The following is a 12,726-nucleotide window of genomic DNA, read 5'->3' on the forward strand; positions in this document are numbered from 1 at the left end:
ATCCAATCCCTGCATCCCTGTTAACCACCTCACAATTCTTCTCGGCACACCATCTAAGCCCTGCTTGCTAATAATTGCAACACAAGATTTATGGTCTGTCACAATTGTAAACGACCTTCCCCAGACAAACCTAAATTTCTATATTCCCCACACACAGGCCAATGCCTCCCTCTCCAACACTGAATACATCTTCTCTGCATCCCTCAAGGCTCGTGATGACACTTGAGGCTGAAATGAGTCCAAATTGGATATGTTAGTACCAATACAATCCAAATGGCATAATAAACATAGTCAACTCCACTTACACCTCTGGAAACTTGTCCTGGTGATAAGCCGACTTTAAATCTAAAATCGAAAACATACTCGCACCCAACACTTCTGAAATTAAATCATCGATCTTTGGCAACGGACACCTGCCTGGGATCACATTCCTATTCAATGCCCTCAAATCCACACCACTCACCACACCACTGCTCTTTCTTACAACCACCACCGGACCCACCCAATCTGCAGCCTCCACCTACTCTATTATGTCTTCCTAGAGGCACTACCCTCGCCTTCGCTCTCACAGGTACATCATCTCTTCTCGCTCTGATCCTATTAACTAATCCCTTCAAACATACTGTGCCAGCTTTTAATACCCCAGCATACCAATCTTTGACATCTCTCACAGCCTCATCCACCACAGGAACACACTCAATAGTAGAGACTTAATCTGGGTGATTGGGATCCAGCTTAATCCCCCCTTTGTGAAAGGAAGTGTGAGTCTGACAACAAGCCATCAAATATTCTGGAAACATATAAATCTCCCTCTCTAGTAAAATAAATAAACAAATAAAATATAATTCTCTGAAGAAGACAAATACTGCAACTCTCCTAACGGAATCCTCTTACTCCCTTGGGGGCTTTTCCTCCCAGGTGATCCACCCGGCTAACACCACCCCCAGGGTGAGGATCAGGTAGTGGCTGCTTTCCCTGGCCACCTGGGAGGAGACTTTGGGCAGGGTTTCTGGGAGGATTCTGCATGATTCATCACAAAGCACAGCAAGCGATAGAGTAGGCATCCATTAGATAGAGCAGAAATTAATAGATTTAGGTATAGTAGAAGGGGTTATAATTCTCTTTGAGACACGAGAAAGGTAGCAACCAATACAATATACACTCACGTAGATAGTCATACATAGGTAGGCTTCCAGACATGTAAGTGTTGGCAACAACAGAATAATATAGGGACAGAGGTGAGCCGTAACCAAACACATATACACACGTCAGCACAGACTAGAAGAAACAAGAAAACACATCATGTAGTTATGACTGTGTAGTAGCAACACTAAGGGATAGAAAATGTAACACACGATATACATATATATATATATTCAGTAATAAAACTTTGTTAAAGGGACGTTATGGTTAAGTTGCGCTACTAAAAACCTATGAAATTCACTAAAAAAACTTTGTTAACGGGGCATTATGGTTCCAAGTAAAACTGAAAAACCCTTGAAATTCGCCAGTTATGGTAAGCTAAGCAATCATAACTCCAGCCACCACCGTCCACTGCTAAGACTAACACCCAGGACATCAAAGATGACATCACAAATATCATTGAACCCATCACTTGGCATTTGGAATCCATGGCAATCACAGTACGGCAGAATGTAGCTGTTCGGAAAACGTAACAGAAAATACGTATCAATACCCAACCTTTACAGAACAATTGCAAAAAAGATAAAAAGAACGTGGAAACTGATACACAAATCGATGTGGTCATACATGACATTTTAAAGAAATAATAGCGTTGCACATGGTGAACCTAATAATAGCCTACAAATGGTGAGAATCTGCACTCTCCATAACTTTTTTTTAAAAATGACAACGACACAGAAACATAGTACCTCAGTTATAATGCCATAATTATTGTTCTGGTTATAACAAATTAAAACTCGTTCCGGTGTAGAGTCGTCAAAAGTAAACTTACACGCTATTTACCGTCTCCATTGTCTTCGTTAAACCCAGACAGCGAGGTACTTGCAGCAAAGAATCTTCTTCAACTGATATTACATGTGTATTACAAACATTTTGAATACATAACCTTATCAATTGGTATTTTTCCCAAACTTGCACTCCCTGCATTCTTACAGAATTTTCCCTTTCGCTCAAGGTCAGAAATCAATTGACCCTTATGGGTTCAGTCGGATGCGTGGTCCTACTGAGCTCGCAACCACAAAAGCAAAGCAAATGACCTTCGCTCAGAATGCAAATACATTCTGGATTTTCAACAACATGTCTCAACGCATTCATGAGAAGTGGTACTCCCATACACTTGCAGACCCGCTGTTTCCATCAAACACTGCAGGTGGCTGCCTCAGATTTCAAACTCTACGACGCTATTTACCGTATGACTTAGATGACAAGAAAACACCACTTTTTGGCTCCCTGCTGCCACCCAACCCCAGCCTCATTAACCCTCACCTCCCGATACAATATTTCATAAGTTTAACAAGTGCAATGTTGTGTTGTTTTATATGTGTTACCGGCGATATCCGCGTACATCAAAACACGAATGAAAGATGCTGGGGGCAGCAACAGAACCTGACGTAATTCACGCGGTTCAACACCCTATCAGTGAATGCGCCACATTTCCGCGAACATGACGCTATGGATTCGCCAATCGGTATCCTGTCCGCGGAGCGAACAGGCAAGTGTTTCCGCGGAGCGGACATAGATATCACTAATTGTTTCAGACGTACTTTTTGGTTGTTTTAAAGAAAAGTACTGGACGGATTGGCACCAAATTTACAAAAGCATTCTTTCGGGACCAAGCTCCTGCCGCAAATATGGTGAAAATCCATCCAGCCGTTTGGGCTGTAGACGTGCGCAAACCTTTTCCCCCATTCAGTCTATGGGAAAAACAGATGTTTTGAGATCCCCCATATACCCCCCGGACCAAACATCACCAATATTTGCAAACCAATTCACAGTGGCCCATATACTTTTTTTGCTATTTGTTTGTATAGAGCGGGCCATATACTTTTTTTTTCCAAAGTTTGGTGTGGATTTGTCCAGGGGGAGCAGAGTTATAAGCTGCCCAAAAAGTGTTCTTCCTATGGAAACAGCAACTTAACTACACATATTGCGCGGCCGTGTAGTTATGGTTAAGTTGCTAAACCCATAGGAAGAGCACTTTTTGTGCAGCTTATAACTTCGCTCTCCCTGGACGAATCCTCACCAAACTTTGAAAAAAAAGTATATGGCCCGCTCTTAATTTTTCTGGCAAGTTTGGTGAGGTTTCGTCAAGTGGGGGAAAGTTATAGGGGGTCCATAATTATTATTTTTTCGATAGACTGAATGGAAAAAACTTTGCTCACGCCTACAGCCCAAACCGCTGGATGGATTTTCACCAAATTTGCAGCAGGAGTGGCGGCTTGGTCCCGAAAGCATGCTTTTCTAAATTTGGTGAAAATCCGTCCAGTAGTTTTTTTGAAAACAGGCAAAATAGAGGTCAAAGAAATTAGTGATATCTGGCTTCGCTCCGCTGACCATTTCCCTGATCGGTCCGTGTACAGGCATATGATTTGTCTAGAGGGTGATGTGATGTCTGCGAACATCGGACGCGCCCCCTGATTGGATGGTGAAAAGCGTGAAGTGTGTCAGATTTTAGGAAACGCCCTCCATGTTGGATTTGTGGACTTCAGCCGATGTCCGCGGACATCGCAGTAAAAACATGTAAAAAAAACATTGCACATGTCAAACTTTTCACATAATCTCTGGGGAAGCAAAGGGTGATGTGGATGGGATGGGATATGGCCAAAAGATTCCAAAAAACAGATGTTTTTCACTGTAAAAGTCTGCGAACGGTCCGGATGTTCGCGAACAGTCCTGTGAAGTTCAGGGACACTTCTGATGTTCGGGAGCAGTTCATGGATGGCTTATAACTTGGCACCACTCAATGAAACTGCATGACATTTTGGAATTCTATTTTAGACCTGGTACTGAAAGCTTTGCATAGTTTGGTGGGATTCTGTAAAGTGGGGGCGAAATTAGAGGGGGGTTCCAAAATATTGTAAAGGATCATAAATGTGGTGCCATTTGACGAATCTGCACAAATGTTTGCAAAACAATTTTAAATCTAGATATGACTGTTTTTGTAAAGTTTGGTGGGATTTCCTCAAGAGGAGGCTAAATTAGAGGGGGTGTCAATATTTTTAGATGGCTTTTAACCTCGTTGCTGTTTGATGAATGTGGACACATTTCAGAAAGCTTATAGACCCAACCTTGAATGTTTGTGTAAAGTCTGAATGGATTTTGTCAAGTTGAGGGCTAAGTTATATGACTATTGTATGTACATACATTTTGACACATTTGAAAAAAAAACATGGGTGGATTTCAAGTACACTCGTGTAAGGAGCATTGGCAAGGACCTGAAAGCATGGTTTTGCAAATGTGCCTGTGTTTTATTTTTTGACAAGTGTCATAATGTAGGTACAAAAAAAGTGATATACCTTTGGTGACTGAGGTATAGCCTGTGGGCATGGGCAGTGGCCAGATTGTCCGGGTCATGGTATAAGGTATGGAAAACAAATGTGCTTGTGGTAATATGGTCAAAGGGTTCTGACTTCGCCTTCTGCAGGCTGCCATGGAAAGGGAAGAGGGGCTCTGTACTGAGCCCTGCCTTCTTTTTCCATGGTGGCCATCTTGGAAAAGGATTTTCCTTCCTACAGCGAGACGCCGTAGCAATCCCGCTGTAGGAAGATAAATCTATTTTTTAGCACCCCGGGTTCCCGCTTTGGGGTCCAGGTGTGCTAGTGGCCCTTATCCTCCATTGCAGGGGCTGCAATGGAGGATAATGGTCCGGGGCCCTCGTTATAGATAAATAACGTGCCGAAGCCCGCAGGCATCAATGGCGCACCCAGACACACTTCACTTTATTTTTTGACAAGTGTCATAATGTAGGTTCATAAAATAGTGATATTCCTTTGGTGATTGAGGTATATAGCCTGTGGCCATGGGCAGTGGCCAGATTGTCCGGGTCATGGTATAAGGTCATGACCCGGACAATCTGGCTATTGGCCTTGTCCGCAAGGGATGACAAATTGTATTAAAGTGGCCATGTCCACCTGGGACCGGCTATGTGATAAAGTTATTCGAAAGTAGGATAGGTTTGAAAGGGAAAAAAATGTGCTTGTGGTAGTATGGTCATAGGGTTCCGACTTCGCCTTCTGCAGGCTGCTATGGAAAGGGAAGAGGGGCTCTGTTTTGACTCCCACCGTCTCTTTCCATGGTGGTCATCTTGGAAAAGGCTCTCCCTTCCTACAATGGGACGCCGCAGCTGTCCCGCTGTAGGATGAAAAATCAATTTTTTAGCACCCCTGGTTCCTGCTTTGGGAACCAGTGGTGCTAATGGCCTTTATCCGCCATTCCAGGGGCTGCAATGGAAGATAATGGCACTGAGCCCTTGTTATTTATTTATTTATAACACACTGTAGCCCGCAGACATCAGGGCGCACACAGACACACTTTGCTTGCACCGATAACTTGGGCTGCCGGGCTGTTATCCCCGGTTCCAGTCCCTGGAACGGGGGATGAATGCCACATTATTCCCATTAGCATAACACAAAAGAAATTTGCGAGTTATGGTAAGCTAAGCAACACATATCTGGCCTACTTATTTTTGTGCACTGAAATATCTAGGCCAGGTGGTTTTGTTCATGATAGTCAGAATATTAAAATTCAAAAGGTGCTGCATATCTAGATGTTAACCTTGTCATGTGTTCTTAAAGTACTTTCCTTAGGGTTTGGTCTCAGCTCATGGTGCACATACATGGGGCCTCAAACACACAATTCATTTGTAAACATGAAGATAAACTTTAATGCTATTAACATTTTCTGATGACGCCGTTTCTTTCTTCCTTACTTCAGTTTCCCTGTATGTGCCTCTGATTTGTATGCATTGTGGGTCTTCATATGTATTGTTTGTACTAGCACAAGTGTGTAGTAAGTCTTGAATTGTTAGCTAGTTATTACATGTTTAACATTACAAAATCACCCCTACATCTTGTTACCAACATTATAAACACAACCCCTTGTAGGGACTATTCATCAAAATTAATTTCACATGTGATATCATCAGTGATGTCATCAGTGATGTCATCTTGTGTTATCATCTTTGATGTCCTGGGTGTTAGTTTTAGCAGTGCACGGTGGTGGTGTGAGTTATGATTGCTTAGTTTACCAGAACTGGTGAATTTCTGAGGTTTTTCAGTGTTACTTGATACCATAACGTCCCTGTAACAACACTTTTCCATTGAATTTCATAGGTTTTTATTAGTGCAACTTAACCATAACGTCCCCTTAACTAAGTTTTTTCAATGAATATATATATATATACATATATATATATATACAAATACATACGCATCTGTCAATGCTTTGTAGGAATCCAAACCTACTAGGTCGCAAAATGGAAGGCAGTACGTGGGCCTTTTGAATGGTAGACCTCAACACGTTAGGGTTTTACACAGCAAAAGGCAGTCAGTTCAAGGTAGAGCGAAGGTGTGACGAATGTTTTGGCAAGGTCAGCAACCTTGAGCACAGTTTAATGTCAGGCAGTGATTGGTTAAGAAGTAGGAAAGGAAACCTTTTCCCAGATCCAGCACATGGAAATATGACCTAATTAGATGTTGCAACCAGAAACGTTGGTCTGCGAGGGGAAGGGGTAGAATTCACCATAGGGATTAGCCATGAAGGAGATAACTAAATCCGGTCCCACACATTCAGTAAGGTGAAACATATAACTAATGAAGGTTCTTCTTTAAACTAACAACCGCAGGTCACAGCCCTGGTGAGAACAGGACCACAAGCAGAGACATACACAGGATAGAACCAGTTAAACAGAAGAGGCACATCGCCCCCTGTAGGAAAACATCTGCACAGAAGCAGAAAAGCAAGCCCTAAACCCAGGGAGAACTCAGTATACAGAACTAAGGCAGGTTCAAAGGCCGTAGCTCAAGACAGCAAACGCAATAAAGGATGCACATCGGTTGAGCCACATTAATGAATTGTAGAAATTATTTCAGCCATCAGAAAACCTGCTTACACAGAAGTGAAAACACACATAATCCTGATAGATGCGCGGTACCAGAGCAAGGAGCCGAAGAGCATTACATAGGTCATGTACACAAACCATGGGAAACGAAGGAGAGGAGTTACATGCTTCCAATCAGAAGTTGCAATAACATGCTACCGGTTGATGCAGTTCAAAAAGTGATAACGGTAAAATGGTGCCAACGTTCAATTCTCATGGGAATAGAATGTGTAAAATACAATTGTTGCCAACACTGTCCACACCTCACAATCTCATTAGTCAACAATGATTGATGCTGCACACCCAAGGAAAGCCAAAGGTGTTCCACCAATAGAACGTTAAGGATCAAATGAAACACACCAAAGTGTGGAAGGTCCAATCATAAGTCTGGGAAAACAAATGGTACTACTGTGAAGTCATTATTATGTTGTAACCAACAGGACGGTCACGATGGATAGGATAGGTCAATAGGGCTAGGTATTATATAGATTCCCCTATAGAGCAATCATGATCGACCAGTGAACGACATTAACAAAGTATTCTGAAACAATGTGTGTGATGTTACTCCTCTTTCTACTATAACACATCACCATTTTGCATTGTTAATTGAATGCTTTTTCAATTATTCCCGATCGCGGTTGCATGTAATAAACTTTTGTTTTTCTTGCTCCCGTGCACTTTATTGACTCACTTGGATTGTTTTTATTATTGATTTTTGGGTCTTACCCCACAATGTGGTTAAGTTGAAAAATTGCAGAACTGGTATTTACGTAGGTTAACAATTATGTTGATTTGTTGGGAAACAAGTTTGCATCAGGGAATATTTGAATTTAGCTGTGATACTGCAAAATCATGATGGGGTTTTAGATTAAGAAAACTCAGGAGAAGAGTGGGTCTGGGGGATAAGGGACCCTATTCCGTGATACTATCAGCAAAACTGAGGAGTCCGTGCTGGACTGGCAACCAAAAGTGGCCCTGGAAATGTTTTTCATAGTGGCCCCGTATGAACCTATAATGGAATCTTTCTAACAAATTCTCAAGACCCGGAGGCTCAGACTATGCTTTCTCTTATCTTTACTTTCTTGAGCAGCATAAAAATAACAATAGAAAATGTAAACAACAAAGCAAAAACTACAAATCGCAACTTAGTTAGAGTGTTTAGTAGTTCCCATTTTTATAGGTCGTTAAAAAAGGGACGTGATCTTTCTACACCAATAGTCCATATCCAACACTACAAACACTGTACACCATCTTATTTCCTTCTCCTTCTTTGCTGCTCGGGCAGCGATTTAAGCATATTTTGCTTATCTGTGAGAGTTGTGGTAATATTGTGTGTGTAAAGTGATTTCAGCAGCGTTAATGTTGGGGGAAGCTCGGGGCTAGCGCAGCGTATTATGTAGGTGTGGCAGAGCATATCCGCAGGCAATTTATTACTAGATTTGTAATCTCTCAGAGCGAGGGCTCGAGAGACCACTAGAGGCAAGGCCGACATCAGGGGGGCAGTGCCGGCACAGAAGTCAAGTGAGGGGCGTCTAGGAGACGTAGTACCGTCGCACCTCTATTCTGGATAGAATTCCATGGCCAACGCTAACACATCAGTCGGCGAGAGAGCTTAGACCTATCAGATATAAATATATACAATTCAACAGCTGATTGCATGTTCAGAGGACGCCGATACAGTTAAGACATTAAATGCTGAGTGCGGAACAGAATGAAGCCTCGAGCTTCATTCAGAAATATCGCTCAAAAACGTAACCTGCTAGTTAATATATATAAATTGCATAAAAGCAGTTGACGGGAACAGTCCCATTAAAAACAGTTTGGCAAAATAAGCCATAACCTGGATCACTGCACACACAAGTAGTGTGTTTATTTGACGGGTTCAGGCCCAAGACTGTTTTTCATTATCTATGTACAACTCCCATAGAGAAGGTACAGAGAATGTCAAGCTCTAGTGAGGAAGGTAGGGCTCAAGTGAGTCAGAGAAGAACCCATCCCAATATGGGGCAAGTCAATCAGAAGGCCATAGGGGCCCGTTTGGGGGATCCCATCAATTGTCCATTATGGAGGACCGGCTAAAGTTCTTGCAGGTTATGTTATGTTATTTTAAAAGCATTTGTTGCGCGCACGGTCGACCGAAGGCATCATGGCGCGAGGAAACACAGAGTATCAAGGCGACAGGATATGGAAGACCACAGAGGTGCAGGTGGACATGGGAGACAGAAAGGGAGAAGAAAAAGGGCCCAGAAGGCACGAGATAGCAAGACCCCCCTGGCACGCCATAGAAAAGTGAAAATAAGGGAAAGGCAGTGAGGTCCAGGAGAAAAGAGAGAAGGTGGCACAACACGTCCTCAGAGAGTTCAGAGGAGGATGACGATTGGAAAGATCAATCCTCAGAAGAGGAAGTATAGGTGATTTCATCCTCCAGTGAGGAGAGGAAGAAAAGAGCTCCTAAGAAAAAGAAAGCCACATACATAGAGGAAGATGTCTGGGATGATTTTGACCTGGATGCTCTAATCCATCCACGATCTGTGGAGTGGGAACTGCGGCTAAAGTAGCCTCATATTTAAAGAAGCGTCTTAGGACGCCGCCAAAGAAGGAGTCCAGGAAAAAGCTTAGGGCAGAAGTGTCTGAGGCCGCATCTTCCGGAGGGAATAGCAGAGACTCTGGATATTGATTACAAGATGGTAACACGTATGAGCAAATATGCTAAGGATATCAAGGGTCTGGATATGTCCTGGCGTTTCTGCCAGAACAAGATGCTAGATATTGTCATGCCTCTCACCAAGATACTTCAGATGGCACTAAAGATAAGAATAAGACTAGATCCTGCAATACTGAAAGGATAGGCGCAGAGGGCGATCTGCCAGTTAGGCAACGGCAACAGTGAGTTAATGACGGAGACACAAATATCAGTCCTCGTAAAGATAGACACTAAACTCAGCGAGTTAACCACGTCTGAGGCAGCAGCAGAGGCTAAATGAAAGCTATTTGGTGACTCATAAAGGAGTGAACAAAGTTTGCCAATTTGTATGCCGCCATCGGTAAGGCACAGGCGTCCCTGACAAGGGTGTTTGGTAAACACATTTTTGGACAGAAGTCAGTGGACACAAGACAAGTGACAACTCAACCCATTCTTCCCATCAAGAGGGAGAGGAAGGGGCTGGAGACAGACAGATCGCCAACAACAGCCTAACTGAGGTGAGAGCAGAAGCTCAAACACATAGCGTGAGTGAGGCAGTGCCTGCGGTAGGCTAGCGCAATGCGTAGAACACGGGTACGATATATCATCAGATGCTTGGGTTATAAAGACAGTACAAGGTTTTCAGATAGACTTTCATTCCAGCCCAATACAAGAAAAGTGGCCAAATGAGTTGATACAGGGCACAGCGAACAAGTTACTATTAGACACAGAATTAAAGGCATTAGTACAGAAGGCTGCCATAGTACGAGTGTCAGATCTGGCAGGGAGCTCTGTAAGCAATATGTTTCTAGTAAGAGGGAGATGCAAACCGAGACCAGTTATAAATCTAAGAGTTATATGATATGATATGACATTTATAACATGCCTATACACAAGTGTTTCAAGACGCGACGAGGCAAGGGAGGGGAACAGAGTGAAGACAGAGACAACAATCTGACTAGGCCAGGTGACATTGAGATCGCACAAGTGCAGGGGAGGGAGGAAAGGGGAAAAGTGCAAGGGGGAAGGGGAGGGGAAGTGCAGTACATAGGATAAACAGTAAATAAATAAAAACAAGCAATAAATAAGAAGTGCAGCCAGCTGGTGGCAGGTGCACGGGTAAGTGCAGACATCAGGTATCAAGTGCTGTAGGGATACAGAAACAGCCCCAGAGTGCAAGGGTTGCCAGGGAGCAGTGCAGGTGTGCAACTTGCAAGGAGGGGACCTGGGCCTGAGAACAGAGGGTAGCCAGGTGACCAGTGCAGTTTACGTTACAGCCAGGAGTTCCGCAGGGGAGAGGAGGAGAGAAAGCAGAAGCAAAGAGAAAGGTCTTGAGGTGCTTCCGGATTCGGAGATGGTTCTCCTCAATTTTCAGAGAGGCAGGGAGGCTATTCCAGAGGGAGGCACCAGCCGAAAAAAAGAGATCTACCACCAACTCGTTGCTTGGAGAAGCGACTGACCATGAGGGAGATGAGATGAGCGAAGAGCTTGAGAAGGATGATATTTAGGAAGAGAGAGTTGAAGGTATTGAGGCCCCAGGCCACAGAAAGCCTTGTGGAAAATGCACATGGTCTTGGACTTAATCCTCGCAGCCACTGGGAGCCAGTGCAGAGATGTCAGTCCTGGAGAGATACGATCCCTGGGCTTGAAGCCAAGGACAATTCTCGCAGTCCTGTTTTGGATGAGTTGCAGAGGGCAGAGAGAAGAGGCAGGAAAATTTAGGAAGAGGCTATTGCAGTAGTCAAGCCTAGAGAGCACCAGAGCTCTGGAGACAGTGAGCTTCTGGGGGAAGGAGAGGAAAGGAAGAATACCTTTGATGAGGTGCAGCTGGTAGTGTGACTTCTTAGAGACGTCAGAGATGTGAGGAGAGAAGGAGAGAGTGGAGTTGAAGATGACCCCGAGGGTTTTAGCCTCACAGGTGGGAACAGGAAGAGGGCCAAGAGAGGCCAGCCAGAGAGTGACAGGAAAGGATGGAATGGGTGTGCCGATGAGGAGAATCTCAGTCTTCCTGGCATTAGGGCAGAGATAGTTGGCGGCACACCACTCCTGGATAGCAGACAGACAGTCAGAGATTTGAGAAGGAGAAGAGGTGGCTGAAGGGAGCTTGAAAATGAGCTAATTGTCATCCGCATAGCACTGAAAGTTGGCGCAGAGAGCGGCAATGCAGTGGGCAAGAAGTGCCAGGTATTGGTTGAACAGCCAGGGAGCAAGGCTAGACCCCTGGGGAACACCATAGGTAGAGATAGAGATAGAGGAGAGGAAGGACCCAAGTTGGACCTGGGAGGATCGATCGGAGAGGAAAGAAGTCAGCCAAGTCAGGGCCTGATCGGTGATAACCAGGTTTTCACGGAGATGGTTGAGCAGGATGGCATGGCCGTCTCTCTTCTTCCTTTGACTGTGTCAAAGGAAGAAGAGAGATCAAGCAAGATGAGGACATAGGGGGTGTTGGAATCAAGGTTGGAGAGCAGGTCTTCACGGATGTTCAGGAGAGCAGTTCCCATGCTTCTAGCAGCTCAGAAGCCAGACTGATGTTCATGAAGACAACCAACAGATTCAGTGTGAAGATTAAGCTGGGAGATGGCCAGCTTTTACAGGAGTTTGCCCAGCAAAGGAGTGATGGAGATTAGGCGATAGTTAGCGGGGCAGGGAGGGTCGGCAGAGGTTTCTTAAGAAGAGGGTGCACAAGGGAGTGATTCGGGGGGAAGAGAAGACTCCAGTGGCAAAGCAGTGGTTGCAGAAGTCAGCCAGAGCAGGGGCCAAAGTGTCAATGTGGTCCTTGATGGCTTTGAAGGAACAGGGGTGAACCTGTTTTGGCAAGACTTCCATAGATCAGACTTGTCTAGAAACCTCGTCTGGGGAGAACAGAGGAAAGGCAGAGAAGGAGGGAGGAGAGGTGGCCGAAGAAGGGCCAGAGGAAGAGCAGGGAGTAGAGGGAGGAGGGGGAGTGGAAAAGAGAGAGGAC

This window comes from Ambystoma mexicanum, chromosome 4p (genome assembly GCF_040938575.1).
Source record: "Ambystoma mexicanum isolate Mex_15411 chromosome 4p, UKY_AmexF1_1, whole genome shotgun sequence".
Lineage (NCBI taxonomy): Eukaryota > Metazoa > Chordata > Amphibia > Caudata > Ambystomatidae > Ambystoma > Ambystoma mexicanum.